The sequence below is a fragment of the Pinus tabuliformis genome, chromosome 1_1 (assembly GCF_031772625.1).
Source record: "Pinus tabuliformis cultivar Carrire ecotype Pingquan chromosome 1_1, CPIR1, whole genome shotgun sequence".
Lineage (NCBI taxonomy): Eukaryota > Viridiplantae > Streptophyta > Pinopsida > Pinales > Pinaceae > Pinus > Pinus tabuliformis.
In genome coordinates, this window is record NC_142297.1 from 52,488,078 (window position 1) to 52,506,694 (window position 18,617).

Consider the following 18,617-nt stretch of genomic DNA (forward strand, 5'->3'; position numbering starts at 1 on the left):
GCCAAGGAATGGAGGAATGCTGAGCTCAAATGCATTGTCTCCCATAGCCTTAGTAATGGTGTAAGGACCATATCGGAGTGGTCTCAATTTCCGATAGGCTCCAGTAAGGCGTTCCTTTTGCAAATGCAACCAGACTTTGTCGCCCACCTGAAACTTGTGTGGCACCCGATGTTGATCATGTCGCTGCTTGTACTTGGCATTTGATTTCTCAAGAATGTCATGGACCTGCTGGCGAATATGTTGGATGCCCTCAATGAAGCTAGTGGCCTTATCTGTTTCGGACTGGACACGAGCTGAATTTATGTGAGTAGCTACAAGTGGCATGGCCACATCAATGGGGCATAGTGGCTGGAATCCCAAACCCACCTGAAAAGGACTATGGCCAGTGGAGCTGTGAAGAGCTCGGTTGTAGCTGTGTTGAACATAGGGGAGGCTCTCGTCCCATGTGCGTGGATGCTTTGAGTTATACATGCACAGAATGTGCACAATCATCCTATTGACAACCTCTGTCTGGCCATCAGTTTGAGGATGGAAGGCTGTGGACTTCGTGAGTTTGGTGTCCAGCATTGACCAGAGACTGGACCAAAATGTGCTGAGAAACTGACTGTCCGATCTGAGATGATAGACTGGGGGATCCCAAAGTGCACCCACACTCGTTCAAAGAAGAGTTTAGCAGTGGCTTCTGCTGTGATATTCTTCTTGCAGGCCACCATAATGGCCATCTTCGAGAACCTGTCGATGACCACAAAAACACAGTCATTTCCATGCTTAGTGGAAGGAAGGCCTGACATGTAATCCATGGAGATGGATTCCCAAGGTCGACTAGGGGTAGGCAACGGGGTATAGAGGCCGTGCTTCTTAATGGTCAGTTTGGCAATGGCACATGCAGTACATGATCTGATGTACTTCCCAACATCATGTCGAAGATTTGGCCAATAGAAATAATTTTGCAGTACTGCCATTGTTTTCTCAACCCCGAAATGCCCAGCAGCCCGACTGTAGTGTGCTTCCCAAATCATCTTGGCACACTCGCTTGAAGGAACACAAAGGTGGCCGAGGTGGCATAATAGGGCATCCTAGAGGTGAAAATCTGGAACATGCCGACCCTCCAAGAGTGTCTGGTATGTATGGCCGAATTCTGGGTCGCTTTTGTAGAGAAGTGGCCAATCAGAAGTCTCGTGCCCACAAGAGTTGAGCACAGTGGTTAACGCCATGATCGGTGGTCGAATGAGGCAATCTGCAACATTATTGGTGCTGCCCTTCTTATACTTGATATTCAAGTGGAACTGTTGCAGGTATGTAGACTAGTTCTGATGGCGATTATTCTGCAATTTCCCTCGGTCTGTATGAACTGCAGGGGTCGGTGGTCTGTTTGGATGACCGTTTCCTTCCCCAGAATGTAATGCTTCCATTGTCGGTAGGCCTGTACAATGGAATACATCTCTTTATCATAAGTGGGGTACTTTCGGACTGTGTCTGAAAGTGTTTCACTGTGATATGCCACTGGATGTCCATGTTGAGTAAGGACTGCCCCAATAGCAAAGTCAGAGGCATCTGTCTCGACCTCAAATGGTTGTTGTAAATCTGGTAACGCGAGCACTGGTGCCGTGCAGAGGCGATCCTTCAACTCCATGAATTCCTCCTGTTGAGATTCAAACCAAAAGAATTTTGCTTTCGCCCCTCCCTTGGTGACTTGACTCAAGGGCCAAGAAATATGAGAAAACCCCAACACAAACCTGCGGTAGAAGTTGGCAAGACCTAGAAAGCTGCGGAGCTCTGTTAGAGTCGTTAGAGAGGGCCAATCCCGAATGACTTGGATCTTGGCTGGATCGACATGCACCCACTGTTCATCAATGATGTATCCCAGATACTTAACCTGGGTCATGCCAAAAGTGCATTTCTCCAAATTGGCACATAGCTTGTGTTGCCGTAGTGTTTGGAGAACCTGTCGGATGTGGTGGAGGTGCTCTTCCCAACTCTGGCTGAAGATCAGAATGTCATCCAAGTATACTACTACAAAGGAGTTGGTGAATGCCCGCAAGATGTCATCCATTAGCCTCATGAAGGTTGCAGGAGCATTCGTCAATCCGAAAGGCATAACCAACCATTCGAAAAGGCCCTCCTTGGATTTGAAGGCAGTCTTCCACACATTAGAGGGTTCGATTGGTACCTGGTGATATCCTGACTTCATATCGATCTTGCTGAAATATTTCGCCCCCTTTAGTTGGTCTAGGAGGTCATCAATCCGTGGGATCGGGTACCTATTACGGACAATGATCTTGTTCAGCACCCGATAGTCAATACAAAGTCTCCATGTCCCATCCTTCTTGTGTACCAACACGATTGGGCTACCACAAGGCGATGAACTCAGACGGATGTGACCTTTCTGCAGGAGCTCCTGAATCTGCCTCTTGATTTCATTGTTCTCCAGAATGGAGCGCCGATAAATTGGTCCATTGGGTAGCGGCACACCTGGGGTTAGATCGATGGAGTGCTTGACTTGACAGTGAAGAGGAACCCCTGCAGGGGAGGTGAAGATGTCCTCGTACTCCTCCACAACCTTGTCCATCTGTAGTTGTCGTGCAGAGGGACCCCGTCTGGATGCCGTGGCCACTGTCTTCTTCTTTCCTTAAGGGCGTATCATCAGGAAAACAAATTTCCTGGTTTTGGAAATGATCTTACTGCATTGTCTTGCAGTAATCAAAGAGATGGCGGTAGGTGGTGCTACCTCTGGTATCCTGTACAACTTATTTCCCAATGTAATAGTAACAGCACGGGGCCTTGATTCATACACAGCATGTCGCTTCCACAAGTATGGTTGTCCTAGTAATACATCACAAACTTCAAGGGGAGCAATGTCACACAATACCTCATCCGTGAAGGGCTTGATGTTGTATGGAAGGCAACACTGCTGGCTCACGCGAAGATCTTGTCCTTGGTGAAGCCACCCAATGGTGTATGGTTGTGGATGTGCTGTGGTCGATAAGCCCAACCTCTTCACGACCTCTGCCGAAATGAGGTTCTTTTGACTCCCGCTATCAACAATGAACTGTATCGGGGAGCCCTTTACCCACATCTGGGAGTGGAAGAGACGCTCCTCCTCCTCTTGATCTTCGGGTTCATTTTTCTGGATCTTGGCGGTAGCAATAGTGGCGTTGGGATCCGCATCAATGATATGCTTCCCTTTTTCATTCCCCTTATCGGGTTCTGACTCAGAGTCGGAACATGCATCTGATTCTGAAACCTTTAGCTCAGCCACCAGTGACTGCTTGGCCCAACCCTCACTTGTGTTGTGAGTGGAGCTCTTATGGAACTCACACCATTTTCCAGTGTCCTTTCTCGGCTTCGCGGCGCTATTCTTTGCTTGCAGCTTCGGCTGGTTGTCTTGGGCTATCCCGCCTTGGCTTTGTCCTTTGTTCTATGGTTTAGGGGCACCTTTCCCCTGCTTTGGATTCGCAGATCCAAAGTCTCGCTTCTTTTGTTTAAAATTCTGCTCGACCTTGACGGCATATCGGTATGCTGCGCCGAGCAAGGAGATGTTCAGGAATTGTATTTCTTCCTGGATGTACTTGTGCAGGCAGCCACGGTATTTGAGTATCAAATGTTGCTCTGAATCCTTGATACCCAACTTTGTGCGAAGGGTATGGAAAAGATTGGTGAACTCCGGCACGTCTTGGTCCCTTCCCTGCCGCAGCGTGGTCCACTTTATGTATTCATCCTCATAGCTTCCAATAGGGTAGTACTGCTCCTTGATGGCATCCCGGAATGAATTCCAGGTGGGTGCGGCTGAAAATAGTGAGCCAGTACTTTCATCCTTCTGCTCGCAGTAGGTTTCCCACCAGTCCTTGACGTGGGGGGCTGCTTTGAGAAGAGCAAAAACAATCTTTTCCCGACTCGAAAATTCATGAACAGAAAAATAACCCTCTAGCATATTTAACTATTTATCTATGACTTCTGCGTCTATCTGACCCTCGAATATGGGCATTTCAAAATTAACTTGTACCTTAAAGGGTGTGGCGTTTCCAGAGTAGCTGCTGGAAGCCAATGCGTCGCTTCTGGGTAGCCGCTGAAGGATCTGGGCAAAGTTGTCCATCATCGCGTTCCGTTGTCGCTCGAGGGCTTCTTCGAGCAAGATTTTGATGGGATCTCCTGCCCCCTCATCTTTCTTCTCATCCGCCATGGGAGCCCGTCGGGATTTGCGAGGCTGGTCTTGCAAAGGTTCAACCAGTTCAAGCCCTAATTCCTTATAACCCGACCTTGTTGGGGACATGCAAAGAAAAACAGAGAAAAAGCAGACCGCTCTGATACCACTGATCCGGATTTAAACAGGAACGCAACAAATTACAGAGATAACCATATACACAAAGATGCAGCGGAAATAATACTTCATTTCGTTAATGGAAAATACTGAAATATTCTTACAACCAGAAATGGAAATAAACCAGCTAGGGCGATGGTAGCTTATCTCTGAGAAGAGATGTGGTGGCTACATGCCTCTGAACTGTGTTACAATGAGGCTCGAAGGCCTATTTATTGTTGAGAAACAATGGAAAACCCTTAACATTCCAAAACCTAACCCTAGGAGATGAAACGCCAAACTGTGGGCCCCGTTTGGGGTAAATTGGTATATCAACTTCCCGGGGTCGTAACTTTGGCATACGATCTTCGTTTGACGCGTACAATAGCTCGTTAGAAATATCTATCCGAGTACTACCATTGTTGGAAAGGGCAACATGGGTCCATCCCATGGACCCATGTTGCTCCTGGATTCCCCAAAAAACGTCGTTTAGGGCCTCAAAACGGCTCCAAAAGTTCAGGTTCCGAAAAACTGCTAAAAATAGTAAGTTGTGCTATAATTAAGGAAACTGAAAATGCTGAGAAAGACAATGGTGGGGGTCTAGGTGGACTTGGCAGGTGGCCACCAATATCCACCTGGATCATAAATAAAATTGAAACTTATGAAATAAAATATGTTTAAGTACCTTCTATTTCCATGAACCTTGTAGACTAGTGCCCAATTAGAGTTACCAGAGTAAAAAAGGAGGAGGACGGAGTGTAAGAAGATAGTAAAAAAGAGACAATTTTGGTCTTCAACACAAGTGTGACAGAATTTGAGAAAATATGTGTGCATTAAATTACTGTGTAATGCATTGCTTATATGGATACAATATATTTTATGTTGCAATGATATATGGTCTAATGTTTAACAATATTTTATGTTGCAATACGATATGTTATTTACAATGCGCGTTGCTCCTATGCAATGTGGCTCAGATGAATGATGGTTTAGAAGTGTTAGTAGTGATATTTGATTTCCTTCACCGTGATTTTACTTCAAATGACACCAATTTAGATACAGAATCAAATGGGAGTGTTAGTGTTGGATCATGGGATTCGAAAACCACACATATAGTATACATAGTCTATTTGATTCGACATTTCTGAATAAATTAACTACTGGAGCTATCGATTAGGGTCACGAAATTTAAGATACACTTTTTTTTTTCACAACATTAATGTTAGTGCACTCTGAACAATGAAGATAATATGGATGGAAAATTTCCTTTGATGATCTTCTCAAGCTTGTGGAGATGAATCATCAATTAATAAGTGATGCCGAGACTGGTGGATGTATTACCACATGTTTTTACCACTGTTTTGGGCTCGTAGAATAATTGTGAAAGTGTCGATGACATATTGGCTACTTTCGATGCTATCATAGCATAAATTGGTTTGGTTTTGATATTGTTTGTCAAGAAATAACTCCATTTGCGATAGAACAAAGCAGGAAGCTGGCCTCAGAGGTGGATTGTCCCAAATATGGTTGTTTGTGGCATTCCAATGGAGAATATCAATGTCCTATACCTTCTCAAAAGTGAGAAGGAACTCATCCTTCAAAAAATAAAAATAAAAGTACATCAAAAACTCTCTCAAGCTGATCTAAAGATAGGTAAAAAGTATGAGGATAAATTATGGATTAAACTCCAGTCCTTGTATGTTAATGCAAAAGAACTTGTCGAATGTGAACAAAGGGTATCAAATATTTCCATTACTCAACTAGATGCTCTATTACAATCTATACAAATTGTACCTTACAGGAAGAAGCTATAAGTGAGTAGAAAAAAGGGGATAGATGCAGATGAAAAACTCACAAAGTTGTTGGGTGTGGAGCCTGATTATCTTCTATAGTACCAGCATATTGGACCCCAGTTCAAAATGGGGCGGCAACGCCGCCCGTAAAATAATCGCTACCGTGGCTAGCGGGGGGTTTCGGGGGCAGCACCCCCGAAGCTAAAAACATCTGTAAAATGGCCTTGTAAAAGTATAGTAATTTCTAGTCAATCTGGGCCGTTCATTAGGCGGATGATCTGACGGTAGAACTTATGTTTAGTTTAGGGTTTTTTGCCCTAGAAGGCAACCCCTCTCTTTATATGAGGGCATTGCATTTGAGGCTGTGAGATATAGATGTGTATTTGGTGAGCGAAAAACACAGAGGTGAGACTGTGAGAGAAAACAAAGGATATTACAGCGGTTTTGCTGTAGGTTGTATCTCTTCATTTTGCTGGATAATAAAAAGGAAGGACTGGCTATTCGGGGTGGACGTAGCCAAAACTGGGTGAACCACGTATATCTGTGTCTCTCTTGTTTTGTGTGTTTTCTATGTTTATATTTTTGCAATATTATATGTGTTCCATTGCTCCGTAATATATAATTTTCTAACAAAAGTTGGTCTCACCAGCTGTTTCCTTACAAATACCGCTTGGGGAAGAAACTATTATTGGAGATCAGGTTGCAGCAAGATTTACAACAGAAAATGATGATAAATTTGAATGGATAGTGGTGAAAGTGATCCATAGATATAAATACAACAAAATATGAAGTAATTGATGAAGAGTTGGGTGATGATGAAGAGATTTATTGATGCAGGAGCATTGGAATTAGCCAGCAATGTGGAGGATTGTCCACATGTTGTGGCTAATCACAGTAAAATTCGTTGACGGGTTTGCCAAATTTGGGATTACTAGGAAGAATAAACTTCTCAATTACTTTGTTATTGTAATAAGTGTGAGATTGCCTTATTTTAGAATAGAGATAAGGTTGTTAAACAAATGTGATCGAGAGTGATAAGGTAAGAACTTTATTGTTATGATCTTTCAGCAAAGCAGGAGATCCCGTTCGCTATTATTATAAAATAAGCTCATCATAAAAATGTGGTGAGGTGAGAGCTTAGGGTTTTTTTTAAGAGAGAAGGAGAGATAGTTAGGTGGATTTTGTGTGGAGAGGAAGCTCAAATTAGTAGTGAGGTGTGTGTGTAAAAAAAAATAGTGATCAGTCTCTGTGTAATTGGGCAAGAGCCAATACTTTGCTCCATTCATTGAATGCAATTGTGGTTTGTATGCTGACAGAGGTCAATTCTTGTGAATGAGACCTGAGACGGAGACCCTGTATTGCTATTTTCTATGAATAGAATTTGTGTTGTGTGTGTATCATTTTCTGATGAGCGTGAACTTGAATATCAATGTTTTTATTGTAAAAAAAATGAAATGATAGCGGCCTGTGTGTGTTCTTATTTTAAATTGTAAAGAATCTCATTATTAAGTCAAAGTCAGCATAGTGGGAATTGGCGAGTTGCAAAAGTCATTTAATATATGATTTGGTGTAATCATCTGTTGGAACCTTTAAACGAAATTAAATTTTATGTCAATCGATTTATCGGGTCTGTGTATAGCCTTCGTGTGGACCGGAGAGGGTTCATATCACAACGGATGACACTAGGAAATGGATGCGAAAAGCTGTAAAGTTGGTTGAAGTGAAATTGGATCCGGAGTAATATCGGAGCATATACAGGAAGAGGGGTTGTTTACCATTAAGATTTGGCAATTTCCGATCAGTAGCGTATCGGTGGACGCAAAGTGTCATGAAGAATGGTTAATGTGATATCGGATCCGATAACATAATATCGGAACTGTGGATCGCCGATTAGATCGGATCAGAAGGTGTTTCATATTTGCATTGGAGCGGAATTGTAGTAATGGTCTATAATTGCGGCATTCAAAAGAATTGTGATTAGGTGTCTTTGGATAGTTATCACATCAGGAACGATGTAAATGCTCAAATTCCTGTGTCATATTAAGATTGCAAGTTGAGTCAGATCAGTCAATCAGATCCAGGTGGAAATCGACAATGTGTGGTTGCAAAAAGCGATTTGCACTTATTGATCAATATTCACACCTCCGCAGACACAACCAATGACTTACCCGTCTCAAATCTATGGATCTCCAAGCTATGAAAATGAAGCAGTTGAGGCATTCCTGGCATCTGATGTTCCTGGTCTTAGCTTGACGGATACTCAGAATGCTCGTGATATTATTGATGTGTTAGTAGATGCTAAATGCTTTGGATCCTCACAGTAAGGAGGGCGTAAAGCAGGAAGTCATAATAGATCTTGTAGAACAATGTTGTTCTTACAAGCAGCGGGTGATGCATCTTGTGAATACAACTTTTGATGAGGAGCTTCTTTGTCAGGGTATTACATTGAACGAAGACTATTCCCATTCAATTGATGAAGTTACAGAACTCTGTTTCTGCGCAGAGTTAGAGAGCGACCACTGAAGGTGATTGTAATGGTCGATGTGTGGATATGATCTTGTGAAATGGTATTTGGGTTCAAATGACATTGAAATAGGTTCCGATCTAATATAAAGGGAGGTTATTGAATCAGTGATAAAGTGTCGGGTCTCGATGCAAGTGGTAGTCTGTAAATTTGTCAGGTATTGAGGTTTTATTTTGGGCAAAAGCTGAGATGAAATTTTATATGCATGGCAAAGGTGTAGATTCTGGGTTTGGCGGGGTTACCCTGCATCATTTTGGTATCAGAGCCAAGTTAACGCTCTGAAAAGGTTGTCTTTGGAAACTGAATTTTAATTTTGCCAGATGTATAATTGCTTGAAGTGCATTGATGAATATGAGGATCAGGCTATAAACAATGTTGAGATTATAATGGAGAAGCAGAGAATACCCAGGAAGGTCTGGTAAGAATGTTTAAGTTGATTGCATGACTGATTTGATTAAAGATTGTTTAAATATTGTTGAAGTGAATGATATTGATGATCGATTGGGTTAATAGGACTGAAAGAAGAACTACTACAGGAATTGAATTTTGGAAATTGTATAAGCAAAACAGCATTTGCTTACAAACAGGTTATCAGAAGGAATTGATAGTATTTGAAAGATACTTTGATGTGAAAAGATTGTGCAGGCCAATGGAAGCAGTGGATTTGCTGAAAGATGGAATGAGATGTACGAGCATCATAGCATATGAGCTATGTAAAGAAGATAGAGCAAGAAGAAATCTCAGATGTGTAAACGTGACAATACCCGGTAATAAACAAATTTACTGAATGAAGAAGGTAGTGAGCAAGAAGTATTCAAGAGGAGATGAGAACAACTTCCAACTGAGGTTGGGTAGAAGTTGATGAGGCAGCTCCACAATTGTGATTGTGGATAGGAGATAACAATTCCAGCAAGAAGAGTGCTGGTAGAATTGTTAGTCAGTGAAAGGTTCAAGGAAAGAACCAATAGGTGCCAAAAGACTAAACTCAGGAAAGTTTGGTGAGGCATGAAGGAGACTTGTTACAGGCGAAATGGAAAAAGTTAGTTGCAGCTCACTAGTGAACAAGGAAAGTCCACCAGAGGAAGGAAAGGAATTGAATATTGATGGTCATGACAGGGGTACAAAGGAAAGTCACAGACATAGGGAAAAGAGCGCTGAAGCAGTTGGACTCAAAGGAATGAGTAAAGAAGAAAGGGACATAGAGTTGGCTGAGATGAAGGCAGAACTCAGTCATTTGGAGAAGCTGGTATTGAAAGGAATTAGAGAAAAATGGAAACAAGGATTTTATGTGGGAAGAAGAGTTAAATGGCCTGTCAAAGAATTGTTTGCTGAGAAATTATTACTTCGAACAACTGAGAATGAAGAAATAGAATACATCTGTGAACCAGAGAAAGGACCTCTCCTTGGGGACGAAGACAATGATGATAGTAGAGAAGAACTGATCTATGCAGATCAGAATGAGAGAAATGTGTTGACATCATCTGCACAGACAAGAGGATCTCATATTTTTGGGATTAATTATTTCTATGAATGTAAATTTGCAGGTATGCAGCCTAAAGAATTTGAACCTGTGAAAGGAGCAAAGGCAAGACAAACAGGAAAGGAGATGCATAAGGACTTTCAAGACTTCAATTGGTGGAGGAAATTAAAAGGTATGGCTGAATGGTTATGTCTTCTTTTAGTGGAAACTTATTGGATCATATTTGAAGGAATTTTAGTATGGACAAAAGACCAATGGAAAATGGAAACAGGAAAGGAAACAAATGCATTGCATATTTATGAAGTGAAGAGAAGGAAAGCTGACACCGAGAACTTAGTTGAAGAAGGTAAGCCAAGGAAATCTTTGAAAGATCAAAGTCTTATCAGAGAAGAGGAAGAGGAATTATTATCTTATTTGGACAAACTGAGTATTGGAGGAATTTGTGTAGAATAGGAAGGTATTCTACAAACTTATGATGAAGTTGCCAAGTATAGTCAAGAAATTTCAGTCCCAAAAGTTTTCTTTGATGATGAAGAAGAAATTAGAAATGTTGAGGAAGAATTTCTCAATAATTTAGTGAACTATCAGAATAGTTTAGAGGAGCATGATGAGCTGATCATTGAGGCCTCGAATGAAGAGCCTTGCATTTTTGAAACTGACATGTTGTGTATGTTTTCAGGTTTGACAGGTGAGGAACAACGATTGGACAATGTGCTTATGCATGTTGATGAAGAACTGAGATTACTGGAAGAAATGGCTGAAACAAAAAGATATTTTGAACATGTATTTAATAATTTTGAGAATGATGGTATTGACAAGGAAATTGTCATGATTAAAGGAGATAAAGATAAACAAATTAAGGAGGAGTTATATGCAAATGACATGTTTATTGAATATGAAGAAATTGACATTTTGCTGAAAAAGTTATTAGACAAATCTGAAGACATAGAGGGAAGAATTATCTTTGATGATAATGAAAGAGAGGCTGTAGAGTACAAACAACAGATTGTAAATGGAAAAGGCAAGGAAGATTTGGACAAAAATTTTATAATTTGTATGGAAAAGGAGAATGTACAGCAGACAGATGTCAGTGGAGTTCAGTTGAAGACAAATGGTAAGAAGGAATTTTAGAAATTGTGGAAGATGAAATTAGATGAGAACAGGGATAGCAAGAAGGAGAAATTGACCACAGGAATTTGTATCAGCAAGAACAGGGGCCAACAACAAATGAAGATTTAGAAATCTGGAGGAACAGAAGTGACAGTGGTAGAAAAATTAAATCAACAACATAATTAAAGTGATGATAAAGTTTGGGATACTGGATGGACAACAGAAGAAACACATGACCAGGAGGTCATGGAAACTTTCAACTTCGGGAGTCTGATGCAGGAGCATCGGAATTAGCCAGCAATGTGGAGGATTGTCCACATGTTGTGGCTAATCACTGTAAAATTCATTGACGGGTTTGCCAAATTCGGGACTACTAGGAAGAATAAACTTCTCAATTAGTTTGTTATTGTAATAAGTGTGAGATTGCCTTATTTTAGAACAGAGATAAGGTTGTTAAACAAATGTGATCGAGAGTGATAAGATAAGAACTTTGTTGTTATGATCATTCAGCAAAGCAGGAGATCCCGTTTGCTATTATTAGAAAATAAGCTCATCATAAAAATGTGGTGAGGCGAGAGATTAGGGTTTTTTTTAAGAGAGAAGGAGAGATAGTTAGGTGGATTTTGTGTGGAGCGGAAGCTTAAATTAGTAGCGAGGTGTGTGTGTAAAACAAAAATAGTGATCAATCTCTGTGTAATTGGGCAAGAGCCGATACTCTGTTCCATTCATTGAATGCAATTGTGGTTTGTATGCTGACAGAGGTCAATTCTTGTGAATGAGACCTGAGACGGAGACCTTGTATTGCTATTTTCTATGAATAGAATTTGTGTTGTGTGTGTATCATTTTCTGATGAGCGTGAACTTGAATATCAGTGTTTTTATTGTAAAAAAAATGAAATGATAGCGGCCTGTGTGTGTTCTTATTTTAAATTGTAAAGAATCTCATTATTAAGTCAAACTCAACATAGTGGGAATTGGCGAGTTGCAAAAGTCATTTAATATATGATTTGGTGTAATCATCTGTTGGAACCTTTAAATGAAATTAAATTTTATGTCAATTGATTTATCGGGTCTGTGTATAGCCTTCGTGTGGACCGGAGAGGGTTCATATCACAACGGATGACACTAGGAAATGGATGCAAAAAGCTGTAAAGTTGGTTGAAGTGAAATTGGATCCGGAGTAATATCGGAGCATATACAGGAAGAGGGGTTGTTTACCATTAAGATTTGGCAATTTCCGATCAGTAGCATATCGGTGGATGCAAAGTGTCATGAAGAATGGTTAATGTGATATCGGATCCGATAACATAATATCGGAACTGTGGATCGCCGATTAGATCGGATCAGAAGGTGTTTCATATTTGCATTGGAGCGGAACTGTAGTAATGGTCTATAATTGCGGCATTCAAAAGAATTGTGATTAGGTGTCTTTGGATAGTTATCACATCAGGAACGATGTAAATGCCCAAATTCCTGTGTCATATTAAGATTGCAAGTTGAGTCAGATCAGTCAATCAGATGCAGGTGGAAATCGACAATGTGTGGTTGCAAATAGCGATTTTCACTTATTGATCAATATTCACACCTCCGCAGACACAACCAATGACTTACCCATCTCAAACCTATGGATCTCCAAGCTATGAAAATGAAGCAGTTGAGGCATTCCTGGCATCTGATCTTCCTGTTCTTAGCTTGACGGATACTCAGAATGCTCGTGATATTATTGATGTGTTAATGTAGATGCTCAATGCTTTGGATCCTCATAGTAAGGAGGGCGTAAAGCAGGAAGTGATAATAGATCTTGTAGAACAATGTTGTTCTTACAAGCAGCGGGTGATGCATCTTGTGAATACAAATTTTGATGAGGAGCTTCTTTGTCAGGGTATTACATTGAACGAAGACCATTCCCATTCAATTGATGAAGTTGCAGAACTCTGTTTCTGTGCAGAGTTCAGGGTATTACATTGAATGAAGACCATTCCCATTCAATTGATGAAGTTGCAGAACTCTATTTATGTGCAGAGTCAGAGAGCGACCACTGAAGGTGATTGTAATGGTCGATGTGTGGATATGATCGTGTGAAATGGTATTTGGGTTCAAATGACATTGAAATAGGTTCCGATCTAATATAAAGGGAGGTTATTGAATCGGTGATAAAGTGTCGGGTCTCGATGCAAGTGGTAGTTTGTAAATTTGTCAGGTATTGAGGTTTTATTTTGGGCAAAAGCTGAGATGAAATTTTATATGCATGGAAAAGGTGTAGATTCTGGGTTTGATGGGGTTACCCTGCATCATTTTGGTATCAGAGCCAAGTTAACGCTCTAAAAAGGTTGTCTTTGGAAACTGAATTTTAATTTTGCCAGATGTATAATTTCCTGAAGTGCGTTGATGAATATGAGGATCAGGATATAAACGATGCTGAGATTAGAATGGAGAAGCAGAGAATACCCAGGAAGGTCTGGTAAGAATGTTTAAGTTGATTGCATGACTGATTTGATTAAATATTGTTTAAATATTGTTTAAGTGAATGATATTGATGATCGATTGGGTTAATAGGACTGAAAGAAGAACTACTACAGGAATTGAATTTTGGAAATTGTATAAGAGAAACAACATTTGCTTACAAACAGGTTATCAGAAGGAATTGATAGTATTTGAAAGATACTTTGATGTGAAAAGATTGTGCAGGTCAGTGGAAGCAGTGGATTTGCTGAAAGTTGGAATGAGATGTACCAGCACCATAGCATATGAGCTATGTAAAGAAGATAGAGCAAGAAGAAATCCAAAATGTGTAAACATGACAATACCCGGCAATAAACAAATTTACTGAATGAAGAAGGTAGTGAGCAAGAAGTATTCAAGAGGAGATGAGAACAACTTCCAACTGAGGTTGGGTAGAAGTTGATGAGGCAGCTCCACAATTGTGATTGTGGATAGGAGATAACAATTCCAGGAAGAAGAGTGCTGGTAGAATTGTTAGTCAGTGAAAGGTTCAAGGAAAGAACCAATAGGTGCCAAAAGACTAAACTTAGGAAAGTTTGGTGAGGCATGAAGGAGACTTGTTACAGGCGAAATGGAAAAAGTTAGTTGCAGCTCACTAGTGAACAAGGAAAGTTCGCCAAAGGAAGGAAAGGAATTGAATATTGATGGTCATGACAGGGGTACAAAGGAAAGTCACAGACATAGGGAAAATAGCGTTGAAGCAGTTGGACTCAAAGAAATGAGTAAAGAAGAAAGGGACATAGAGTTGGCTGAGATGAAGGCAGAACTCAGTCATTTGGAGAAGCTGGTATTGGAAGGAATTAGAGAAAAATGGAAACAAGGATTTTATGTGGGAAGAAGAGTTAAATGGCCTGTCAAAGAATTGTTTGCTGAGAAATTATTACTTCAAACAACTGAGAATGAAGAAATAGAATACCTCTGTGAACCAGAGAAAGGACCTCTCCTTGGGGACAAAGACAAAGATGATAGTAGAGAAGAACTAATCTATGCAGATCAGAATGAGAGAAATGTGTTGACATCATCTACACAAACAAGAGGATCTCATATTTTTGGGATTAATTATTTCTATGAATGTAAATTTGCAGGTATGCAGCCTAAAGAATTTGAACCTGTGAAAGGAGCAAAGTCAAGACAAACAGGAAAGGAGATGCATAAGGACTTTGAAGACTTCAATTGCTGGAGGAAATTAAAAGGTATGGCTGAATGGTTATGTCTTCTTTTAGTGGAAACTTATTGGATCATATTTGAATGAATTTTAGTATGGACAAAATACCAATGGAAAATGGAAACAGGAAAGGAAACAAATGCATTGCATATTTATGAAGTGAAGAGAAGGAAAGCTGACACCGAGAACTTAGTTGAAGAAGGTAAGCCAAGGAAATCTTTGAAAGATCAAAGTCTTATCAGAGAAGAGGAAGAGGCATTATTGTCTTATTTGGACAAACTGAGTATTGGAGGAATTTGTGTAGAATAGGAAGGTATTCTACAAACTTATGATGAAGTTGCCAAGTATAGTCAAGAAATTTCAGTCCCAGAAGTTTTCTTTGATGATGAAGAAGAAATCAGAAATGTTGAGGAAGAATTTCTCAATAATTTAGTGAACTATCAGAATATTTCAGAGGAGCATGAGGAGCTGATCATTGAGGCCTCGAATGAAGAGCCTTGCATTTTTGAAACTGACATGTTGTGTATGTTTTCAGGTTCAACGGGTGAGGAACAACGATTGGACAATGTGCTTATTCATGTTGATGAAGAACTGAGATTACTGGAAGAAATGGCTGAAACAGAAAGATATTTTGAACATGTATTTAATAATTTTAAGAATGATGGTATTGACAAGGAAATTGTCATGATTAAAGGAGTTGAAGATAAACAAATGAAGGAGGAGTTATATGCAAATGACATGTTTATTGAATATGAAGAAATTGACATTTTGCTGAAAAAGTTATTAGACAAATCTGAAGACATAGAGGGAAGAATTATCTTTGATGATAATGAAAGAGAGGCTGTAGAGTACAAACAACAGATTGTAAATGAAAAAGGCAAGGAATATTTGGACAAAACTTTTATAATTTGTATGGAAAAGGATAATGTACAGGAGACAGATGTCAGTGGAGTTCAGTTAAAGAAAAATGGTAAGAATGAATTTGAGAAATTGTGGAAGATGAAATTAGATGAGAACAGGGACAACAAGAAGGAGAAATTGACCACAGGAATTTGTATCAGCAAGAACAGGGGACAACAGCAAATGAAGATTTGGAAATCTGGAGGAACAGAAGTGACAATGGTAGAAAAATTAAATCAACAGCATAATGAAAGTGATGACCAGTTACAAAGTAAAGTTTGGGATACTAGATGGACAACAGAAGAAACACATGACCAGGAGGTCATGGAAACTTTCAACTTCGGGAGTCTGATGCAGGAGCATCGGTATTAGCCAGCAATGTGGAGGATTGTCCACATGTTGTGGCTAATCACAGTTAAATTCATTGACGGGTTTGCCAAATTCGGGATTACTAGGAAGAATAAACTTCTCAATTAGTATGTTATTGTAATAAGTGTGAGATTGCCTTATTTTAGAATAGAGATAAGGTTGTTAAACAAATGTGATCGAGAGTGAATAGAATTTGTGTTGTGTGTGTATCATTTTCTGATGAGCGTGAACTTGAATATTAGTCTTTTTATTGTAAAAAAAATGAAATGATAGCGGCCTGTGTGTGTTATTATTTTAAATTGTAAAGAATCTCATTATTAAGTCAAACTTGGCATAGTGGGAATTGGCGAGTTGCAAAAGTCATTTAATATATGATTTGGTGTAATCATCTATTGGAACCTTTAAACGAAATTAAATTTTACTTCAATCGATTTATCGGGTCTGTGTATAGCCTTCGTGTTGACCGGAGAGGGTTCATATCACAACGAATGACACTAGGAAATGGATGCGAAAAGCTATAAAGTTGGTTGAAGTGAAATTGGATCCGGAGTAATATCGGAGCATATACAGGAAGAGGGGTTGCTTACCATTAAGATTTGGCAATTTCTGATCAGTAGCGTATCGGTGGATGCAAAGTGTCATGAATAATGGTTAATGTGATATCAGATCCGATAAAATAGTATCGAAACTGTGGATCGCCGATTAGATCAGATAAGAAGGTGTTTCATATTTGCTTTGGAGCGGCACTGTAGTAATGGTCTGTAATTGCGGCATTCAAAAGAATTGATTAGGTGTCTTTGGATAGTTATCACATCAAGAACGATGTAGATGCCCAAATTCCTGTGTCATATTAAGATTGCAAGTTGAGTCAGATCAGTCAATCAGATCCAGGTGGAAATCGACAATGTGCGGTTGCAAATAGCGATTTGCACTTATTGATCAATATTCACACCTCCGCAGACACAACCAATGACTTACCCGTCTCAAACCTATGGATCTCCAAGCTATGAAAATGAAGCAGTTGAGGCATTCCTGGCATCTGATCTTCCTGGTCTTAGCTTGACGGATACTCAGAATGCTCGTGATATTATTGATGTGTTAATGTATATGCTAAATGCTTTGGATCCTCATAGTAAGGAGGGCGTAAAGCAGGAAGTGATAATAGATCTTGTAGAACAATGTTGTTCTTACAAGCAGCGGGTGATGCATCTTGTGAATACAACTTTTGATGACGAGCTTCTTTGTCAGGGTATTACATTGAACGAAGACCATTCCCATTCAATTGATGAAGTTGCAGAACTCTGTTTCTGTGCAGAGTTCAGGGTATTACATTGAACGAAGACCATTCCCATTCGATTGATGAAGTTGCAGAACTCGGTTTCTGTGCAGAGTCAGAGAGCGACCACTGAAGGTGATTGTAATGGTCTATGTGTGGATATGATCGTGTGAAATGGTATTTGGGTTCAAATGACATTGAAATATGTTCCGATCTAATATAGAGGGAGGTTATTGAATCAGTGATAAAGTGTCGGGTCTCGATGCAAGTGGTAGTCTGTAAATTTGTCAGGTATTGAGGTTTTATTTTGGGCAAAAGCTGAGATGAAATTTTATATGCATGGAAAAGGTGTAGATTCTGGGTTTGGCGGGGTTACCCTGCATCATTTATCAAAGGAAATTCAAGTTACCACCTTCTCATATCATCCATGCTCCAAAGCACACATATCCTTCAAATACACCTAATTTTGCAATAAGTAGTCAAGCTTTGGTTGTGTACCCTGGAACAACAACCCTATATAAGGCGATTGCATCATTTTCTCAACACAAGAAGAAATTTGATGACATTTGTTGGAGTTCAATGATGACGAAGAAAATGGATTTTATGGTCTGTGAAAAATATATGTGCCAATTATACAAGGGAATCACTAGTGATGTTGTCTGCTATTGTCAACATTAAAAGGATATTCCATAAAAAAATTTCCCAATGGAATGTCTAGTAAGTGTAATTCAAAGGGGATGATGAAATATCATATTGAGACAAGCCTCAGAACCTTGAGTTCATTCCTAGGTTTTGTCCAATTGAAAGACTATATGGGCTGCTCATATATCATGAGCACTGGTCATGTGTTTTTGCCCTTATGGTGACAACTATGGTAAGACTTTTTGTTGAGAAGAATATAAATTCATCTAGCAGTTTCAACAATTGAGACTCCCTTGTCATTGATATCAAAGGAGGAGGTAAGAAAATGTAAGGAAGATACTTCTTAGAATGAAAAGGGGAGTATCATAATGTTTCCATCAATTCCAAAGGGGGATATTGATGGAATTATTGTCATTGATGGCAAAGGAACAACAAGGTATGCAGGATCAAGAGCATGGTACAAAGGAGAAACAAAGTAGTAGCAAGGCAAGGAGGAGAAACAAGGTACGCAGGAGAAAGGAACATGCAAGGAAAGGAGTAGCACAACAAGCCAAGGAGC

The 18,617-nt window shown here is 39.8% G+C and overlaps 1 pseudogene; it reads left to right on the forward strand.

The window, feature by feature from the left end:
* Positions 1 to 5,820: 5,820 nt before the first annotated feature.
* LOC149211530 (SAGA-associated factor 29 homolog B pseudogene) lies at positions 5,821 to 18,030 on the forward strand (annotated as a pseudogene).
* Positions 18,031 to 18,617: the final 587 nt, after the last annotated feature.